Source organism: Arabidopsis lyrata (genome assembly GCF_000004255.2).
Source record: "Arabidopsis lyrata subsp. lyrata unplaced genomic scaffold ARALYscaffold_3, whole genome shotgun sequence".
Lineage (NCBI taxonomy): Eukaryota > Viridiplantae > Streptophyta > Magnoliopsida > Brassicales > Brassicaceae > Arabidopsis > Arabidopsis lyrata.
Window position 1 is genome coordinate 9,887,614 of NW_003302553.1, and position 6,000 is coordinate 9,893,613.

A 6,000-nucleotide genomic window follows, 5' to 3' on the forward strand; every position below is an offset into this window, starting at 1 on the left:
AATTATATTATACCTGTTAAATTGGTTTTAGTGTGTAATGTATATATCTATGTGAATATGAATAAAATTTGGATCATTTTTATTAATTTTGTAAAAATTAAATACTTAAACAGAAAATATGGACCACTGCATGAGGAGGACCCAAAGAGAGATAGTCACCTTTCGTGTTTATTAATTGGACTAATTCCAAATTATCTCCTTCAAAAAAAAAACATATCGAAGATCATGCGACCAAACCAATTAAAAAACATGTAGAAATCCAAGAGCCTCCGCATGTAGAGACGACTGAGATAATTGAAGTTCAAAATCACATCAAGCATGTAAAATTTCACCATATAACAGTCTCTTATTATCCAGCTGGATAATATTTTTTTGTTATCTTCTATTGATTGATTGGTGATGAAAGAAAAAAAGACAGTTTTCAACCTAATAATGGGATATTTGGATAAAGTCACAACCACTGTGTAGCGCGAACCGAGCACATCCTTTTAGTTCACTTAAATATATATATGATCACTAGCTTAAAACTGTAAAGCGAAACACAACCATACTATCGTCAAATAATATCTTTAAGGAAGACGAATATTAGGAAGTTTTTTTTTATTATTATTCTCTTAAAAAAAAAAAAGTCAATATTGAACAACAAAAACATCTAACTCGGGGGATGTGCCTTTAGTCAAATGGTTAAGTCCATTTGACTCCGCCTTCTCCACCGAAATTCGACTCCAATAAGTCGCGTTACCCCGCGTAGTAGGGATTGACTATGGATCGGGTCTTGTCGATCCAAAGATGTCAAAAAAAAAAAATATCTAACTCATGGACAACTCACAGACGGACCCAGTGGCGGATCCACCAAGGAACTAGGTGGGTCAGTTGACCCAGGTTAAATGTTCAAATATATTTTAATGTACAGGAATCATTGAAGTATTGGTAGCACAGTTGGTTTAGTCTCATGCTCTTGACACCCCTAAATTTGGGTTCAAGTCATCTCACAGACAATTTTTGTTTTGTACATCTTCAATATGTTTACTTTCTTTTATATTTACATCTTTTGTTTTACCATTTTCTTAAAAATCACAGCATTTATTAGGATTTGCATATCTTTTTAATTAAATTATGAAAAATATAAATATTTTAATAAAATTAATTATAAGATACGGTTTTAACAAAACATTATGACCCCGGTAAAAATTATTCCTGGATCCGCCACGGACCTACCTTAGCCGAGGCAAGCCACACCGATGGTTGAGTTGAGAGTGAGAAATGGACGGAAGCATATTCAAGCTCATCCATCTTACCGTCAACTTGCCACACTATATATCGAAAGACCCTTATCTCTAGACTCATGTCTCTAAAGCAACATGGTGAATCACAGCCGAATGATCTGATGCAGAAATGGCTTTCGTCACGTACATGACGTAAACGTACATGACGTAAATATTTTAATTTTTATACATTTTTTTTTTCACAACTATGTATTATGAGAGGACAGATGAGAACCAACAAAACAGTTTGTTCGTTTCTTTCATTTTTACTCGAGTAGGCATCAGAGATGCTGGTAATTATTATTTTTAAATGTTTATTGGACGGAAAATTCTCGGGACATAACGTATTTCCCATCCTTAAAAGTGCATATTTTTATACTATTCAAAAAATTTCTAACAGTTTTATTAGAGATGTTAAATCCGGCTTGGATTTGGTTTTAGTTTGAGTTATTCCAATGTATACAATGTGTAAAATATCATATTGATTTGGTAGAATAACGATATTAAAGTAACCATAATTTAACTATGGTTAGAATAACGAAATTAGAATAACGATATTAAAGTAACGAAATTATTTGAAAGTATTTTATAGTTCGGTTGTTGTTTTTTTTGTGCAACTAGTTCAGTTGATTACTTCTCGGCTTTAAGCGAAAATGTAATAGGTTTTACACCTCCATATTGTTTTTTTTTTTGCTTCTTTTTCTGAACTATTTTAATAAGGGGAAATATTTTAAATATCTATTTACCTTCCTCGCACGTTTTCATATTTTTTGAACTTTAGTTTCTTTTTGGCTTGTTTTCTGCCATTTACATCTCACTTTTATTAGATTTAACAAGAAAGTGAAAGATTTTATATCAAACATCTTATCTTGAGTCTAAAATCAAAACATCGAATTTTTTCATTTTTTATTCTTCCAATTAGAGCACAATCGCAGTGGATCCCTACCGCCAAGAGAATAACAGGCGCTTCGGTGGTCGCGTTTTTGAACAAGTTAAAGATCAATATAGGAGACAAACGAGATGGTTACTCATTAATAAATTTAATATGTGTCAAAAATTTATTGATATACTTGACACGTTTCGCGATCATGTGAGCTAACAGCTTAGAAAACAAAACTTTATATAATAAAATATATCTGCTGGATCAATAATTTGGACTATACGTCCCAAGTTTTTTTCACATATCGAAACATCTGAATCCAAAGATATATTAAAAATGTTAAAATTGTTACGAAATTTTTCGAATACAAAATAAATCTTTGACAGGAAATTCATCATTTAGTTCAACAAAAATAAGAATAAGCACTCGATTTCGCTGGTACCACCCAATCGAATGTGGAATTATTATTTTTACTTATTCAATAAAGGAATTGTCATTTTCTAGGTCAACTAACTAAAATTTAGTTTTAAAATAAAATAAATATGAAAAAGTATCATTTGGGATCAAATTATATATGGGTTTCAGTTTTAGTGGAAATTGTTGATAATAAATTATAATATTAATAAACAATTAACTGATTTTAAAGAAAATTTGTTGATCTTAAATAGTATATTTTATATATTTAGTTTAAGGGAAAATCACATTTTTAACCCTGAAAGTGTAACTGGATAGCACTTTAAACCTCGAAAGAATTCTACTAACACTATAAAACACCAAGATTGTTTTACTAACACTTTAAACCTTCAAACTAACTTTTCCGTTTACAAAGTTATAAAATATGATGTAACAATCAATTTATGTTTGTTTAATATATATATATTTAATTTAAATTTTAATTAATTTTATTATTTATTACGATTTTGACGATAAATAAATAACGTAAAAAAAAATCATCATCTTCGACTATTCACCGTCCGACTACAATTTTTCAGATTTTTATGGTCGGACAGTGAGTAAATGAAGAAAATAAAGTTTTTTTTTGTTTTTATAGATTTTTATTAATCGTAATAAATAATAAAATTATTTAAAATTTAAATTAAATTAAATTAAATATATATATATATATATATATTAAACAAACCTAAATTGATTGTTCTATCATCTTTTATGGTTTTGCAAACAGAAAAACTAGTTTGGAGGTTTAAAGTGTTAGTCCCACAATTATGGTGGTTTATAGTATTAGTAAAATTCTTTTGAGGTTTAAAGTGCTACCAGTTACATTTTGAGGGTTAAAAATGTGATTTTCCCTTTAATTTAAACTTGAATTTTGGTTCAGGTCTGTTTCCTCTACAAATTTATGCCAATTTTACCCTTATATGGCCTGTTATTCAAAACATAAAATTTGTTGCACATCCAGCATGTAAAATTTGACCATATAGTCTACTATTGTCCAGCTGGATAATATTTTCACTTAAAACTTCAAAGCGAAACACAACCATCCTCATTTCTCACTATCCAAATATTTTTTTATATGTTACAGCAATAGAATTTGGACGAAATCATTAATTCCGAATTGTTAATGAGTCCCATGCAAGGATCATTCAGTGTTGATCGGAAACAAGGCGTAAGAACACTAAACACACAGTTTTATATGACTATCTTTTTTTTTGGCTTTTCTTTGATTTATATAAAAACAAAATACACGAAGCAAATGGGGATCATATATGGATCTTTTTCAAACAATGAAGCAAATAAACTTAAAAAGGCAACGTGGGAATCCTTACAAATTAACGACTATATACATATATAATGATGGAAGTTCTATTACGTGTTGTTTTTCTGGTTTGGGCAAGGACTTCAGCCTCGTCATGCTGATTTAATCACCACCTCCACCTGGTCCGTCTTGTATGTCTAGTTCTTCTAGGTTTTTTGCGATACAGTTGCAACAACTCTTAATACATCTGCCAATAGTGTAGACAGACAGATCATTAAAAAGAAAGTTAAACGCCGGATATAACATCTTGCAAATAATTAACGGATAATTAGAGCCAAACTATAAACATATATGTAAAGAAAGTAAATTAAAATAATATATATACGTACTTTAATATACCCAATATGGCTTCGGGGGCGCGGGGCGCCCTTGGACTTTGTCTCCAGTGCTACTGCCGGAGGATCACCCACCATCGCATCTCTAGTCGGATAACCAATTGGCGGCGGACTTGTGTACGGCCCTGGTGAAGTCTCCGAAGGTTTTTCTACTGTGCCCAAAAAGATTAATTAATTCTATAAAATAATTGTTTATGATATAATACATGGTCAAAAAAATTATACGTCGGACATTAATAATCATGATTTTAGAAAACAATTGAAGAATTACCGGAAACGTAATTCTGCTCGGATTGATCCATTCTGATTTGAGGAGCTGAGGAATGAGGAAGTGAGATTTATGAAGAGGAGAGAGTGGTGTGGTACTAATTTATAAGGTAGACGAATATTAGGAAGTTTTTAAAATTATTCTCTAAATAAAAGAAAGAAAAGTCAATATTGAACAATAAAACATCTTACTCACGGACAGTCCTACCTTTAGCCAAGTGGTAAGTGATTGTTGATTAGTGAAAAAACTTAGAAGCACAGAATTGCGAAGAAGAAACAGATACAAGGGAAGAGGAAAAGCAACACCAATGGTGAGAAATGGTTTGATGCAGAGATGGCTTACGTCAGGTACATGACGTAAAACATGAGGAATCTCAATTATTTTGTTCCTGAATCTGTCTTTTAGCACCTCGTAAACACTCATGTTTTTTTTACAAATGTATTCCTCAAAACTTTGTAAAAATCAATGAGAAAAAGCTGAGGCTTAGGAAAATTCTCAGATAGTATAGAATTGCAGAATAAATCAATTGTCAGGATTGTTATTAAGATCCGTTCTCGAACTCGAAACACTATTGTAAAATCAATCAACTCTCGTTGTAGAGATTATCTATGTCTCAAATCTAGAATTTCAAATCGCTTTGCGAATACTAGAATCTAGACAAGCATTAATTTTAGGTTCGATGTAGTCCACAAAAATCCCTAAACTAACTTAGCATGTGGCACAAGTTTGAAAACACGGAAACTCTCATTCTCTCTACCATATTGCTCTTATCATTCAAACCAAAATCCATATGCTAACAGATCGCATCAAATCGAACCAACATGTACTTCTCTGCATGCATTCGCAAAATCCCAAATTCAAACCATATATTTACAACATTATCCATAGCCCTCATTGTTGGGTCCTATTACTAAAACAATGTTTAAGAATCGTCTAAACTCATTCTCGTACTATACCTTGATAATTCAACCATTTTCACACACTTTAGTACTTGTTCTCTCCCTCTCCCTATACTGATTCTTTTTCGAATCATTCTCTTTTTCTTTTCTTTTTTATCTTGCAAAGATGTAGGTGAATAATGGCATTAAGGGGGATTTTCCTAGCAACACTTCCAACCTATATGTGCAAGTTTTAAATGTGAATCTGTGGATGTGATATTGACGAAGTTGAGGTCTGTAATTGACATTTGTGTAATGATTAAACTTGAATTAATTCTTAATATTGATGCTAGTGAGTTTTCATCTAAACGAAGTAGACTAAAACATATATCATAAGAATCCATAAAAAAATATTATTATTGAAGCATGATAACCAAGTTTCCATCCAAACTCCGAAAAGAAAACCAGAGTAACACAACCCAAATTTTAAAACAAACAAATCTGAAACTAAAAGACCTACGATGTGTATGACTTCTTCAATATGCCTTTGAACCGTGAAAAATAGTTTTGGCTTTGTTCTTTGTGTTTATTGGTGCTATG

At 31.3% G+C, this 6,000-nt stretch overlaps 2 long non-coding RNA genes across 2 annotated transcripts; one reads left to right on the top strand and one right to left on the bottom strand.

Annotated features, from left to right (window-relative positions):
- Positions 1–3,770: 3,770 nt before the first annotated feature.
- Positions 3,771–4,628, bottom strand: LOC9321557. Its single transcript, XR_002333215.1, has 3 exons — positions 4,526–4,628; positions 4,249–4,406; positions 3,771–4,106 (listed from the first exon to the last, which is right to left on the bottom strand). It is a non-coding gene; the product is annotated as an uncharacterized LOC9321557 (long non-coding RNA).
- Positions 4,629–4,727: 99 nt separating this feature from the next.
- Positions 4,728–5,752, top strand: LOC110229917. The gene is made up of 2 exons (XR_002333228.1): positions 4,728–4,869; positions 5,588–5,752. It is a non-coding gene; the product is annotated as an uncharacterized LOC110229917 (long non-coding RNA).
- The last annotated feature ends 248 nt before the right edge of the window (positions 5,753–6,000 follow it).